The 16,930-nt window shown below is 38.9% G+C and overlaps 1 long non-coding RNA gene across 1 annotated transcript in view; it reads left to right on the forward strand.

Moving 5' to 3' along the window:
* LOC133540199 (uncharacterized) overlaps positions 1-14,725 on the forward strand; it is a 16,592-nt gene extending 1,867 nt beyond the window's left edge. Inside the window, exons 2-5 of the long non-coding RNA XR_009803576.1 lie at positions 4,168-4,234; positions 5,821-5,991; positions 13,400-13,792; positions 13,887-14,725. This is a non-coding gene — a long non-coding RNA (uncharacterized LOC133540199). The remainder of the gene's footprint in view (positions 1-4,167; positions 4,235-5,820; positions 5,992-13,399; positions 13,793-13,886) is intronic.
* Positions 14,726-16,930: the final 2,205 nt, after the last annotated feature.

Consider the following 16,930-nt stretch of genomic DNA (forward strand, 5'->3'; position numbering starts at 1 on the left):
TATTGTAAATAATAATAAATACATTTTAATTTAATTCTCCATTTTAGCTTCTGTTTTTTACAAGGAAAAATATTTGTGAAATATTTCTTCAAACTTATTATGATTGAAATTCCCCAAAAATTATTCTGGCAAATCTAGAAAATCTGTAGAATCCAATTTAAATCTTATTTCAAAGTCTTGAATTTCTTTTTTAAAAATGTTGTTCTGGAAAATCTAGAAGAAATAATGATTTGTCTTTGTTAGAAATATAGCTTGACAGGGAAGGTTTTTTCCCATTTAAATTCATTAAAAGCAGATGTTGTATTCTTACAAGAAACACATCTCTGTAAAGACAACCAACACAAACTTCAAACAAGCTGGATATCTCAGGTTTATCACGCACCCTTTACTTCACAAGCTAGAGGTGGAGCTATTTTATTTCATAAAAATGTGCCTTTCATACTTACATCAAAAATAATTGACCCTAATGGAAGATTTATTTTATTGAATGGTCATATTACATCCTAGCCAGTAACTTTTTGGAATATCTATGGACCAAACACTGATGACTCCAACTTTTATCATGGAGTCTTTGGTCTACTTCCTGATGATAGCTCCTCTCATATCTACATTGGTGGTGATTTTAACTGCCTTTTGGACCCCACTTTAGATAGATTGTCAACTAAATCTCATGTCATTGCTAACTCAACTAAAACTATTAATAATCTTATGAGATCAAGAAATATCATAGACATATGGAGAGTAAAACACCCTAATAAAAGGGAGTATTCATTTTACTCCGCTGTACACAATTCCTACACGAGAATTGATTACTTTTTAGTGGAAGCCTCTGCCCTCTCCAATGTCAGTAATCCTGAGTACCATAGTAGAATCATCTCAGATCACAGTCCTGGGAGTTTGCAGATTCAAATTGATCTCCTTAAAATCAAACAAAAATGGAGATTTAATCCACACCTATTATTATCTGAAGATCTTAAAGAGTATATAAACAAGATTATCCAAGATTTTATTGAGGTGAATGATAACGGAGAGGTCTCAGACTCCACATTGTGGGAAGCTCTTAAAGCTACTGTGAGAGGATATATCATTTCATTTGAAATCTCAAAACAAAGAGAAACAAGAAAAAGGCAGAGAGAATTAGAAAAAGAAATGGAAAAAATTCATATCAATTCTCTTTTGCAGTCTGATTACAATAAGATGCTGGAACTGAAAAATGAATACAACTCTCTTCTTCTTCATGGGGAAGTATCTAAACTCCTGCTGAAAAATAAACAAAAACATTTTGAAATATCCGATAAACCACAAAAACTTCTATCTAGACAGCTCAAAGGAGATCAAGCCAAAGCTGCTATTCACAAAATATGCTCAAAAACAGGTGAAACATGTACAGATCTAAAGGATATCAATAATGTCTTCAAAGACTTTTATTCAGAATGATATCAATCTAATTCAGCTATATCGGTTAATGATTTCAATGATTTTTTTACCACATTAAACTTACCTCAACTGAGTCCAAATCATCAGAATTCTTTAGACAACACTATTTCAACTGAAGAACTGCAAAAAGCACTGAAATCTTTCTCCTTGAATAAAAGCCATGGTCCAGATGGATTTGGTGCGGAGTTTTATCAAGCTTTCAGTGAAATACTATCCCCTATAATACTTAGAATGTTAAATGATTCTTTTGTGAACAACAAACTTCCAAGTTCTTTGTATGAAGCCCATATATGTATAATACCAAAAAAGGGAAAAAATCCACTTGATCCAGCCAATTATAGACCTATCTCCCTGCTCAATTTAGACCATAAGATTCTAACTAAGGTACTCGCAACCACATAACAGAAATGATTCATCCAGATCAGGTGGGTTTCATCCCGGACAGACCTTCTTTTGGCAATGTACGGAGATTACTGAACGTATTGTACTCTGACTGCACAGGAAACAAAAAGGCTGCCGTCCTGACTCTGGATGCTCATAAAGCTTTTGATTCAATTGAGTGGGCTTATCTTTTTCATGTTCCCAAATTATTTGGATTGGGAGAACATTTCATAAAATGGGTTCAAATCATTTATTCTGCACCAAAATCATATGTCATAACTAATAATGTAATATGGGATAGTTTTGAATTACACCGCGGAGTGAGACAGGGTGACTGCCTTTCGCCCTTACTCTTCAATTTGGCCCTCGAACCACTGGCTATTGGTTTAAGAATGAAGTCTAATATTAAAGGATTTTCAGTGGGCTCATCAGAGAGTCTCATCTCACTTTATGCAGATGATGTACTTGTTACACTTACTGAGCCAGAAGTTGCACTACCACTTCTTTTAGAATATGTAGACTCTTTTGGTAGAATATCTGGTTATAAAATAAACTGGTCCAAAAGTGAGCTTATGTTCCTAGGAGATCATGTTGAGATCAGTCAAAATCCAGTTAAAGTCGCAGAAAATTACATATCCTATCTTGGCTTAAAAATATCTCAAAATGATGAATCATTACTAAAGTTGAACTTTATTGAAGCCTTTGAGAGACTGAAAGTGTGTATTGAGTATTGGAAGACCCTACCTCTCTCTATGTTAGGCAAGGTGAATGCTATCAAAATGATCACCTTGCCAAAATGTATTTATCTTTTTCAAAATTGACCAATTGTAATTCCTGCAGATTTTTTCCAAAAACTTGAATCTTTAGTTCTAGATTTTGTGTGGGGATGTAAAAAACGCAGAATATCCAAAAAGCACTTATTTAGATCTACAGAGGAAGGGGGACTGGATCTTCCAATGTTCAAAAATTATTATTGGGCATCAAATCTGAACGCATTGACCTATTGGAAGATGGGGTCCCCAAATAATGAATCTCTTAATTCTGCTCCCTTATGGCTGAAATTGGAACTGCAGTCATTAGTGAAACCTTATACATCATTGCTATCGCTACTTTTGACTAAACCAGTCTCTTCAATTAAATCAATACGTCATAGTGTTGTAGTACGAAATTCTATCAAAATTCTTTCTCAAATTAAAAAACAATTGAATATTTCCAATGTAACTATGTATTCACCAATATATCACAATCATGCATTTATTCCATCGATAACAGATACAACATTTTTTGACTGGTACTCAAATGGAATTAAATGCATCAAAGACATTTATGTCGAGGAAAGTCTTGTGTCATTTGAGCAATTGCGAATCAAATTTAATTTGTCCCAATTCAGTTGGTTTTGCTATTTGCAGGTAAAAACATTTATCAAAGAAAACATTTCAAAGTCTCAGCTGGTAAATGAAAAACATCCTCTTTTAGAAGTATTAAATTTACCACCCACAAGTAAAAAGTCTATCGCTAAATTTGTCAGCTGCTTCATTATGTCCATGACATCAGCAGACAGTGTTCAAAGAGCATGGGAACAGGAACTAAGAACAATACCCAATCAGCAATGGGAACAGACACTCTCTCAAATTCACAAGTGCTCAATTAACAGCAGACATAGGCTCATACAGTTGAAAGTGATTCATCCTTTTTACTATTCGAAAGTTTTATTACACACATTTTATCCTGATACATCTCCACTTTGTGATAAATGTAAATCTGCTGAAGGATCATTGTCTCACTCCTTTTGGGGATGTCCAATTATTCAATCATTTTGGTCCAGCATTTTCTTTTTTTACTCGGGGGTATATCAGAGACAAATTGTCCCTGATAGGGATATGATCTTATTTGGGTGGTCTTCAGAAACACAAAAGCTTCCAAAACATATTAGAAGTGTGTTGCTGCTTGGGACGGTTTTGGCCAAAAGACTCATTCTCAGAGACTGGAATAGTCTATCTGCACCCAACTTCAGGAACTGCTTAAATGAACTTGTGAATGTAATGACTCTTGAAAAAATAAGATTTATAAACTCTACAAATATGAACAAATGGGAATTAACCTGGAAACCTTTACTGACATATATTGAAGCATAACTTATAGACATTTAAAGAAAAACTAAACTGCCATCTTATTGTAGTTGTATTCCTTTTTTATCTTTATTGTTATTATCTTTTGTACTGATTCAACACTACACTTGTTTTTCTTGTGTCACTTCTGATATGGTTTTGTCATGGTTTACTTGCTTTTTTGTTCAGTTTTTTTTGTATTGATCAAGCCCTGTAACTTTTCCTTTTTTTCCCCTCTAAGTGTGTACGGTGGACAGGCCCTCGGGAGGTGATCTTGTGAACACTTGCTGAGGATCCTTGATGCCGAGGTATGTTCATCCATTTTGCTGTGATCTGGATAGCCTGCTGATCGTGAGCCGCAGCAGGATGGATGGATATATGTATATATATATATGTATGGATATATATATGTGTGTGTGTATGTGTATATATATATATATATATACAATATTTGGGTATATTTTCTAATAATGTCTGTACTGTAAACCTTGAGTTGTTAAAGTTCATGTGCACCTCTCTCCTCAAGTGTGTATGTGTGTGTGTATGAGTGGATGTGACTGTTTGTCATTTTAACTGTAAAATCAAATCAAATATATTTGCACAAAAAAAAAGTAAGATGAAATATTTCAAATAAGGGTGATATTTGCTTCTTTTCTGTCTGATAAGATCATTCTTCTCACTTAGCAGATTTGATGTTAGTGTTTCACTTGTTTTAAGGGTTTTGCTCCTAAATGATCTCAGTAAGATATTACAGCTTGTTGCTGAGATGTTATAGAATAGAATAAAATACAATAGAATGGACTTTATTGTCATTATATTTGCATAGAACGAGATTAAGGACTCCAACTTAAGGTGCGGTAGTGGAAACAAATATGGGCACGAGAGGTAATAAAGGAAAAACTATCAATTGAAATAAACAGACTACAATCCAATAAAAATAAGAAGCAATCCTGTACAATATACAAAACACTATAGAAATACAAAATACTGTACAATATACAGAACAAGACAAGAGTACCAAAGTAATAAATAATAATCAGTGTCGGACGTATTGCACTTGAAGGGAATAAGCGGTAGAAAATGGATGGATGGGTAGTATTGCACAGTAGGGTATTAGGGTAGGATATTGTATAGGGGTGATTTATTATTATTATTATTATTTTTATTATTATTATTATTAAGTTAGAGTTCAACATGGTGACAGCTCTGGGAAAGAAGCTGTCTCTGAGTCTGTTTGTTCTGGCTCTGATGCACCTGAAGCGCCTGCCCGATGGTAGCAGGTGGAACAGGTGGAAGCCGGGGTGTGTGCTGTCCTTGGTGATGCTTTTTGCTTTGTTGAGGTACCGGGAGTTATGTCAATCCTTCAAGGAGGGCAGGGGGCAGCCGATGATTTTTTGTGGAGACTTTATGACCCTCTGAATCGCCTGTTTGTCTGCTTCGGTGCAGCTGGCGTACCACACTCTTATGACCTATATTGAGTAAAACATGCTTGAAACTAGAATATCAACTGTTGCAAATCTGTGTCATCAGCACAAGTAGAAAACTGCTTTTTTAAAGTAAAAAATGTCTTACTTCAAGCATGAAAAAAAAAATCATGATGCCGAACGCATATCGTTACGTCAAGATAATGGCCTTAGCGTTTACTTCATGTAAGAATACTCTTCAACATATTAAGGAAAAAGGTCTCTTTTTTTCTACCAAGAAAAGTGCACTTGTTATTAGTGAGAATATACTTATTTTAAGGTATTTTTTGGTCCATAGAGGTTTGCTAATTTGACCTGTTTTGGAAAGTCTTGACAAGATAAACCTTCTTCTTTTATTGGCAGATAATATTGCTAAATACCCCTAATTTTAGTTTGTTTTTTTCTCGTTTTTGAACACTGACTTTTTGCAGTGCAGGATGTTTCCTACCAGTTTGAAGCCATGTCTGAAGGGTTCCGAGGTGGAATGTTCTGCGCTGGCCGATGGCGGCGTCGGGGGGGGGCACTGCACCGCATGCCCATGGTGACGAGGAAACAGCTGACGCAGGCAACAACGGCATAGACCAACATCTGAAGGATGACAGGTGAACATTTATTTTTACCTTGAGATCCTTTAATCAGCTATTCAGTAATTCTATACAACTCACCAAAAGTGGGAGTTGTGCCGTGCGAGCGATCTTTGGAGACGCCATGTTGGCGATGAGGATGCCCAGCGGGTTGGCTGTGGAGGAACAGCGGGCTAAAGATGATCACCTCCATGTCAAGTGTCTCCCATAAAATTGCTCATAGACACCTTGTAACTCACTTGGTCTGCCAGAGCATAAGACCATGTAGCAGGAAGGGATCAGTGTTGCCAACGTAACCACTTTCTTGCTATATTGCGTAATCAGACCTCTTTTTCCAAAAAGTGACTCATCCATTGGAAAGACTTTTGTAGACCATGAATGCATGTGACCAGCGAGTGCATCTGTGGGCCCCTCCCACATCTAAAATCACTCTAGGGATGTAACCATGAATGGTATTAATGATAACCGCGGTAAAACACCCCACAGTTAGTATTACCATTTTAAAGGGCGGTACAGCTTGGTTGGTAGAGCGGCCGTGCCAGCAACTTGAGGGTTCCAGGTTCGATCCCCGCTTGCGCCATCCTGGTCCAGTGGTTCTCAAATAATAGGACCTCTTTAAATACTTGACAGTTTGAAGCCGTTTTCAATAGAAGTAGTGAATTCAATAATTAATTAATGTTTTACAATATATATTTACATATGTAATAATATTGACCAATATTCTTGTAAATTTATAGTGAATTTAAAAGTACATTCGTTAATTGTGGAACTGTGACAACACTCATTCTAAACATGAATGTTTTGCATTTCATGTTTTTTTACAGCCATTTATGCAAAATAGTGGATTATTCCAAGGCAAACCACCGCCGCCAACAAATACACTATATTGCCAAAAGTATCTGGCCACCTGCCTTGACTCACATATGAACTTGAAGTGCCATATCATTCCTAACCCATAGCGTTCAATATGATGTGGGTCCACCTTTTGCAGCTATTACAGCTTCAACTTTTCTGGGAAGGCTGTCCACAAGGTTGCCGAGTGTCTTTATAGGAATTTTCCACCATTCTTCCAAAAGCGCATTGGGGAGGTCACACACTGATGTTGGTGGAGAAGGCCTGGCTCTCAGTCTCCATTCTAATTCATCCCAAAGGTGTTCTATTGGGTTCAGGTCAGGACTCTGTGCAGGCCAGTCAAGTTCAGCTGCATCAGACTCTGTCATCCATGCCTTTATGGCCCTTGCTTTGTGCAGTGGTGCACAATCATGTTAGGAGCGTGGAATTGTCCAAAAGGTTTTGGTATCCTGGAGTATTCAAAGTTCCTTTCACTGGAACTAAGGGGCCAAGCCCAACTCCTGAAAACCAACACCACACCGTCATTTCTCCGCTGACCCCTCTCTGTCAGTTTACATGGTCTACTAATTGGTGGCTGAGTTGATGTTGTTCCCAAACTCTTCCATTTTCTTATAATAAAGCCGACAGTTGACTTTGGAATATTTAGGAGCGAGGAAATTTCGCCACTGGATTTGTTGCAAAGGTGGCGTCCAATGACAGTTCCACGCTGGAAATCACTGAGAGCGGCCCATTCTTTCACAAATGTTTGTAAAAACAGTCTCCATGCCTAAGTGCTTGATTCTATACACCTGCGGCCGGGCCAAGTGATTAGGACACCTGATTCTCATCATTTGGATGGCTGGCCAAATACTTTTGGCAATATAGTGTAGATTGCAGTCCTGTGGGGGAAACACTTCCACATTTCTCACTCACCCATGGAGGCCATCATGTTGGCCGTGGCTCGCTGGTGATCGGGGAACCACAACGCCGCCATCTTGGTGGGCGTGAAGATGATGAGCGGCTGCGCCACCGCTGCCAGCGTCTGACCGAAAAACACCACCGTCGAAGCTTTCTTCTGCATAAGAAGTGGAAAAATTCTCTGTTTTCCCGAAATTCCGTATTACCATTTGTCATTTCAACATGTTATTACTTCAACAATTCTCCAGCGATTGAAAAATTGTCCAAGACATCAATAAATTTAGATTAGATACTACTTTATTTATTCCTTCAGGAGAGTAAATGCCTTGGCAGAAGACACCTCCTGCCAAAGATGCCTATACCGCAGGATTTTAAATTTTTCAAATGATCATCAAATGTTGCCGTTGACATCAGTGATGCTGTTTGGAACAGAAATGATATATTTAGTAAGTAGAAAGAAAACACAAGGAGCCCGGGCAACAGCAGCGAGGGTCTGCCCGGCCGCCGGGCAGCCCATGCATGCTGTGCCCTCCGGGCAACAGCAGCGAGGGTCTGCCCGGCCGCCGGGCAGCCCATGCATGCTGTGCCCTCCGGGTCTGCCCGGCCGCAGACTGGCTGCGTAGTCCTTATAGCTGTTCTACCAACCTTTTTAAGTAACGGTTGGGTAGTTAACATGGGTGCCAATTGCCTCGTACCTTAGTAGCTGTTTAGCCAACCCTTTTAAGTTACGGTTTTAAGAAGTACCAAGTGTTGAAACCGTGGGTCAGAATGGTGTGTGTAAAAGCAAAATGCCTGTGTCAGTCTCCCAGCATTGGAGCGTTCGTATACAATTCCTTCAGGAATGGCCTCATTTACTTTTAAATGTTTAATAAAAAAGGAAAATAACTATAAATAAAGATACAACAATACAATGGTTCCACATTTTTTTAACCTATTACACCATTTTCGAAAGTCCAGGATTTTCCAAAATTCTTGCTTCTACAAAGTCTTTGCAGCGATTACTCTTTTCACAGTTTTCAACATGTTACAATTTTCAGAGTCCAAGGGTTTTGCTATTAATAGAACATTGACGGTCTACTTGACTGTTTGGGCAGCACATCAAAATCACCAGTCGATGGTAAAACCAATATAGAATGTCACATTTTAATAGAGCATTCGTCAAAAAGTTTGCTTTCACAATTTTACTATCAGGGAGACTGACAAGGGCATTTAGCTTTTCCACACACCATCCTGACTCACGGTTTCAACGATTGGTACTTGTTAAAACTGTAACTTAAAATGGTTTGCTGAACAGCTATCAAGGTTCGATGCAATAGGCGCCCATGTTAACTACTCAACCGTAACTTAAAAAGGTTGGTTGAACAGCTATAACGACTATGCGGCCAGATTCCCAGGTGACTGGGCATTTTATTGCTACTGTTGCCCAGAGGGCACAGTATGCATGGGCTGCCTGTGCAATATCTCAATTCCTGATTATTCTGAATGATAATTAGTAGGAGACCCGACAACACTGATACATCGACATCTGCGTGTGCAGTAACAGCTAATCCTTTCGATAGCTCAGTTGATAAAGTGGAAAGCTGTATTAGCTTATGCTGAGTTCTTTAGGGCACTGGTTCAAATCCAGCTCGATGGATCACTCATTACATTTTTACCATGAATTGATTAACGTGGAATCCGACCCCGACTTAAGTTGAAAAACTTATTGGGGTGTTACCATTTAGTGGTCAATTGTACAGAATATGTACTGAACTGTGCAATCTACTAATAAAAGTTTCAATCAATCAATCAATAGTGCGTATTCAGAGCACATGTGTAAAAAAAAACATTCCCAGTCCACAACTATCCTCATTCACAACACGTTCTCTTAGATTTCCATGTTATGATACATGTTCACATTATTTATTGACTGTATCTAAAAAGTATTTAAAAAAATTTAGTATTATTTAAATGAAGATATGAAATAATCCTAAATGAAATTCAATGACTTGGTTTATATTATTGTATATACTCGGTCATAAAATCAGTGTCAGTTGAGTTGGTCCATAGATTTCCTGTAGGGAATTTTAATGTCCAGCAGATGTCAGTATTAAGTATCAATACAGTCTATAAATGTGTCAAAAGGCTGTGCAACGCCTCATCAACCCATCACTAACAATCACACAGGTCAGGTAATGTCAAGACTTTAATCTACACTGGACATAGGCAGTCTTCTTTACTGTCAAAGACTTTTTGACAAATCAATCAAACAGAGCCCCCAGTCAAATGACAAATTCAGTATTACTTTTCAACAGACATTTATTTAATCTTGTTGTTTGTGGTCTGGACATTTGATACAGGAATTTAACTTTTCCACACACCATCCTGAATCACGGTTTCAATCGTAGTCCATGTTAACTACCAAACCGTAACTTAAAAGGGTTGGTTGAACAAGTATAAGGACTAGCAGGTGATTGCTAATGTTGCTAATAGGCACAGTACTCATGGACTAAGTTTAGGGGAAATTCCTATTGAAATCAATGGGACATCCTTCAAAGTTCCACTTATTCCATCTGATTCCAACTGTTCCAACTTCAAAATTTTCAGACTCTTCAGGAATTGTCTGCTTGATTTCAACAATGCTAAAATAATTCCGGGATTTCAGTTCTTCATCAGCATTGGAGCAATCACACGCAATTCCTTCAGGAATTGCCTCATCTAGTTTTTAATGTTTAATAAAAAATTAAAAAAATTAATAATGACAAATAAAGATACAACAATACAACTTTTCGAAGTTTTAACCTATTCAAACCATTCCACCTTCGAACTTTCTTCAGCCGCACAATACTTGTGCTATAGTTGTAGGAAATGTCTCAAAACCTCTTCAGAAGTGCCGACAAAATCCAAAAAGGGCAGAAAATGCATATTTTTGGAAAACTTTTTTTCTCGAAAATGTCGTAAGGGGGGGGGGGGGGGTCCTTACGCAAAAATTCACAAAAACGAACTTTCTTCCGTCGCACAATACTTGTGCTATAGTTGTAGGAAATGTCTCAAAACCTCTTCAGAAGTGCCGACAAAACCCAAAAAGGGCAGAAAATGCATATTTTTGGGAAAAAAAATTCTCGAAAATGTCGTAAGGGGGGCGCCTTACGCAAAAATTCCCAAAAACGAACTTTCTTCAGCCGCACAATACTGGTGTCATAGTTGTAGGAAATGTTTCAAAACCTCTTCAGAAGTGCTGACAAAACCCAAAAAGGGCGTAAAATGCATATTTTTGGAAAAAAAAATTTCTCGAAAATGTCGTAAGGGGGGGCCTTACGCAAAAATTCCCAAAAACAAACTTTCTTCAGCAGCACAATACTTGTTCTATAGTTGTAGGAAATGTCTCAAAACTTCTTCAGAAGTGCCGACAAAACCCAAAAAGGGCAGAAAATGCATATTTTTAGAAAACTTTATTTCACGAAAATGTCGTAAGGGGGGGGGGGGGGGGCCTTACGCAAAAATCCCCAAAAACGAACTTGCTTCAGCCGCACAATACTTGTGCTATAGTTGTAGGAAATGTCTCAAAACCTCTTCAGAAGTGCCGATAAAACCCAAAAAGGGCAGAAAATGCATAATTTTGGAAAAAAGAAATTCTTGAGAATGTCGTAAGGGGGGGGCCTTACGCAAAAATTCCCAAAAACGAACTTGATTCAGCCGCACAATACTTGTGCTATAGCTTTTTCTGGCGACTACTCCTTCCACATTTTTCAACGCGTTTTAACTATTCCACCGTCGAAGCTTTCTTCTGCATAAGAAGTGGAAAAATTGTCTGTTTTCCTTTAATTCCGTATTACAATTTGTCATTTCAACATGTTATTACTTCAACAATTCTCCACCGATTGAAAAATTGTCCAAGACATCAATAAATTTAGATTAGATACTACTTTATTTATTCCTTCAGGAGAGTAAATGCCTTGGCAGAAGACACCTCCTGCCAAAGATGCCTATACCGCAGGATTTTTAATTGTTCAAATGATCATCAAATGTTGCCGTTGACATCAGTGATGCTGTTTGGAACAGAAATGATATATTTAGTAAGTAGAAAGAAAACACAAGGAGCCCGGGCAACAGCAGCGAGGGTCTGCCCGGCCGCCGGGCAGCCCATGCATGCTGTGCCCTCCGGGCAACAGCAGCGAGGGTCTGCCCGGCCGCCGGGCAGCCCATGCATGCTGTGCCCTCCGGGCAACAGCAGCGAGGGTCTGCCCGGCCGCCGGGCAGCCCATGCATGCTGTGCCCTCCGGGCAACAGCAGCGAGGGTCTGCCCGGCCGCCGGGCAGCCCATGCATGCTGTGCCCTCCGGGTCTGCCCGGCCGCAGACTGGCTGCGTAGTCCTTATAGCTGTTCTACCAACCTTTTTAAGTAACGGTTGGGTAGTTAACATGGGTGCCAATTGCCTCGTACCTTAGTAGCTGTTTAGCCAACCCTTTTAAGTTACGGTTTTAAGAAGTACCAAGTGTTGAAACCGTGGGTCAGAATGGTGTGTGTAAAAGCAAAATGCCTGTGTCAGTCTCCCAGCATTGGAGCGTTTGTATACAATTCCTTCAGGAATGGCCTCATTTACTTTTAAATGTTTAATAAAAAAGGAAAATAACTATAAATAAAGATACAACAATACAATGGTTCCACATTTTTTAACCTATTACACCATTTTGGAAAGTCCAGGATTTTCCAAAATTCTTGCTTCTACAAAGCTTTCTTTGCAGCGATTACTCTTTTCACAGTTTTCAACAAGTTACAACTTTCAGAGTCCAAGGGTTTTGCTATTAATAGAACATTGACAGTCTACTTCACTGTTTGGGCAGCACCTCAAAATCACCAGTCGATGGTAAAACCAATATCGAATGTCACATTTTAATAGAGCATTCGTCAAAAAGTTTGCTTTCACAATTTTACTATCAGGGAGACTGACAAGGGCATTTAGCTTTTCCACACACCATCCTGACTCACGGTTTCAACAATTGGTACTTGTTAAAACTGTAACTTAAAATGGTTTGCTGAACAGCTATCAAGGTTCGATGCAATAGGCGCCCATGTTAACTACCCAACCGTAACTTAAAAAGGTTGGTTGAGCAGGTATAACGACTATGCGGCCAGATTCCCAGGTGACTGGGCATTTCATTGCTACTGTTGCCCAGAGGGCACAGTATGCATGGGCTGCCTGTGCAATATCTCAATTCCTGGCTATTCTGAATGATAATTAGTGGGAGACCCGACAACACTGATGCATCGACAGTAAAAAAATGTATGATTTATTTTTTAACACTTTAATGAGTAGGACACTTTTCGATCCCCAATTATTTTAGTGTGATTTGTTTTGAAGTGTCATTGCTCCAAAAATAATAATGAATCAAAATCCAAAATGAAGGCTTCAATTATTATATCATCTCAAATATTCCACCTCAAAAAGTTATTGGATGAAAATATTGCATATTTTCTGTTTTTTCCATTTTTTCCCTAATGTTGATCTAGAGATTTAAAACATGAATAATAATGAAAACAATACTAATAATACTGAATAATGACACATTTTTAATATATTTTTTGGACCAAAACCCTAACTGAGTGGAGGCCTAAATGTATATTTTTGATACATTTATTGTATTGGTTTTTCAAATCAAAAATATGAAAATGGCCCCCGCTTGCTTTGATTTTTCAGTGGAAAAAGTTTGGACACCCCTGCCATATGGTCTCCACATCAAAGGTCCATTTCCCTACGAAGACCATGCATCCTGCCCATCAACCAATGGCCTCAGCAGCCAAGTTTGATCACTCTATGGAGGCTGTACACCCCTCCCATCCCCACACCGCTGGCCCATCACCAAATGTCCACACCTATGGTCCTTCACCCGGCGTACACAATAGCTTGCTACCTGAATCCACCTGAGAATAAAAAGGCAGCTTTCCTGGCACCAGACAGGAGAGATGCAGGCAACCCATCTATTGAGGACACTATCTGTTATCAACCACAGGCAGAAAAATCATGGACGCCATGTGATGGAAAAAATGTGGGCAGAAAAAGAAGGAATTGAAGAAGTCCTCTTGAAAATAGGTAAGTAGCATTCATGATGTCATTGTTTTGTTGACTTCAACTTTGAACACATTTTCTCCTTCTGCTATTGTTTGTGCTCTTTTTTCCCTTTCAGATCCGGTCCAAGTCAGAGTACTTCAAACTCTCTGCGACTTGGTTGGAGACAAATACAGCGACGGCCCTCCTCAACAATCGGGCCAGCAAGAGCTCTTTCCTGAGAGCGGCGTATTCATATCATTGTTCCGCCTTGCTGCCATGAGACATGCTGCAGAGCCCAAATGTAGGCCTTTATTTGGACCTCTTTTTTCTACGTGTCAAAATGCTGTCCCTTTTTGACGCCCTGGAAACAAACCTGCAGGAACACCAAAGCGCATCCTTAAGCGGAAAAAAGTGGAAGGAATCCTTAGTAAGTTTTCCCAAACAGAGGGTGTTTTCAGGCCAAAATTGGGTCACAATAATGAAATAGAAGTTCAATATGAGAAATGTTGATCCCTTTTCGATTACAGCAGACTGGAAGCATAACTGAATGTTACATCATTACAATTTGTTATCCACTCCAAACTAGCGTTATGATGAGCAATATAGTCTGATGTCCATCAACTTGAAGTGTGGTTGTGTGTATTAATGGTTTTGCGTAAATGAAGGCTTTAAAGGGCAATAAAAAAGCATTAAATGAGGCATTTAAAAAAGGGAATATGATTGTAGGACATGGCGGACAGTCAATATGTCAAACGGTAAAGGAAAATGAACTTAAGAAGGTTACAGTCGTTTCTTTTTTGAACTGCATACAAGAGGTATTGTAAGGTGGGAACACGACAAAAGCACTGCTTCAATCAAGCAAAATGAAACATCAACTTTTCCATTCTTTGGTCACTGTAGGCGTGTAGTCCTTAACTGTGACACCATGTCAGGATAATGGAGAAGCTGAGCCGACACGGAGTCGTTTATTTCAATCATCTCCACTTCAACACATATGAGCTAACTTGCCTAACATTAGCAACTGTTGTGACGCAATTCCCTCAAGTGATCTACGCTAGCCTAGGATGGACAAAAGAGGCCATTTTCACAGCAGACCACAACTATTTCATTCTCTGACATTCCCACAATAAATGAATACAAGTTCCTTCAGCTGCCGGACACTTGATACATACTTGCTGTTTACTGTAAACATTTGAAACAACAGAGAGGGTGTAAATACAAGAAATGCAATATGTTTCATTGCTATAGCTTTTTTCAAATGCATTTGATTGGCATTTTTACCAATATTATTCTGTATTTTTCTCAAATGTTTAAATCCATCATCCATTTCCAAACACATGCATCATTTGCAATCCTAGTATGATGTTCATTTATTTTTCCATAAAACCTTTGAACTATTTGAAAACAAATTGTATCCTGATTAAAAATGCTTTGTGGCTGTTATAAGTCATCATTTCAGAGAATATATATATATATATATATATACTTACAGCATGTTTCAAACAGACACAACTAAATAAATGGCTAATGGGTATATTATATTGATCATCTGATGCAGAATGGGATGTTTGTTTAGAGGCTTTAAGTGCAGTTCTCCTTTAATATTTTGGATAGTCGAACCTCTTAATGAGCGATTGTCTACGGCCACGCACACAGTCAAAACACCAGATGCTACTCCACAAAAATAAATCAATAAAAATACATTCTCCAATGAAACAGCTTTGTAATCCAATTCTAATACACTAGATAGTAACAGTTCATGTCAACTTTTCAACTCATTTACTTGTCTAATGCTTGCAACTGTGTGTATACAGATCATTGGAAGCTTTTGATGATGTAAAAAAAACAACTAAATGCAGTCGCACATGGGCATTACATTTTTTGAAGTAGCAACAAAATGGCATTAAAAAGCATTACATTTGATTTGCATTATTATTGTTATTGCATTGCATAGATTTGATACAGTAGAAGCATTTAAGTCTCACCTTAAAACTCATCTGTATACTCTAGCCTTTAAATAGACCTCCTTTTTGGACCAGTTGATCTGCCGCTTCTTTTCTTTCTCCTATGTCCCCCCCTCCACAGGGGGTCCGGTCCGATGACCATGGATGAAGTACTGGCTGTCCAGAGTCGAGACCCAGGATGGACCGCTCGCCTGTATCGGTTGGGGACATCTCTACGCTGCTGATCCGCTTGAGATGGTTTCCTGTGGACGGGACTCTCGCTGCTGTCTTGGATCCGCTTGAACTGAACTCTCGCGGCTGTGTTGGAGCCACTATGGATTGAACTTTCACAGTATCATGTTAGACCCGCTCCACATCCATTGCTTTCGGTCCTCTCCAAGGTTTCTCATAGTCAGCATTGTCACTGGCGTCCCACTGGATGTGAATTCTCCCTGCCCACTGGGTGTGAGTTTTCCTTGCCCTTTTGTGGGTTCTTCCGAGGATGTTGTAGTCGTAATGATTTGTGCAGTCCTTTGAGACATTTGTGATTTGGGGCTATATAAATAAACATTGATTGATTGATAGCTGTAGAAACTGATGTGGCAAAATGACGAATGGCTGATGATTATGTTCTTGCCTTGCAGCGTATGTCCTGAGATGCAGTACCCTTCCTGATTGGGACGATATTGAGGAGGTCAAGCTCAAGAAAGCTTTGGTAAACAAAAGTCAGGCCAGAGAGGGTTTGAAGTAGGCCCTTGTACCTGTCAAGTTCATTCTATGGTAGGATGTTCAATGTTTTGGTCTAGGTTTGCGCAGTATATGTTGTCAAAAATGGCCCTATGATGTAGCTTTTAGTACCAGGTTATACTGTGATAATGCATATTGAGCTGTGCTGTGCCGAGCAAATTTGGCAGTGATGCAACCTCACTAACAAGCTAGCGGCTAATATCCTTTTACAGTTCAAAGTTGTTTCCAAATCAAACAAAAATGACGCAGTACGTTACTGCTTACATAATCAGGTACATTAGTAGCTTTTGTAACCAATTTCAACATGTTTCAATGATCATTTGTGTAGCAAATGTTCTATTGTTATGGCAGGAGGCTGTTCTATTGTTTACAACAGTGTTTCTTAATCCTAGGGCTGGGGCCCACTGTTTGGCTGCGAGTACCCCTTGGAAGCCGCCAATAAATATCTGTTTCTTAGCTGTGGTCCGTCCATATGGGCCGCAATGGTACT

This window comes from Nerophis ophidion, linkage group LG21 (genome assembly GCF_033978795.1).
Source record: "Nerophis ophidion isolate RoL-2023_Sa linkage group LG21, RoL_Noph_v1.0, whole genome shotgun sequence".
Taxonomy (NCBI): Eukaryota; Metazoa; Chordata; class Actinopteri; order Syngnathiformes; family Syngnathidae; genus Nerophis; species Nerophis ophidion.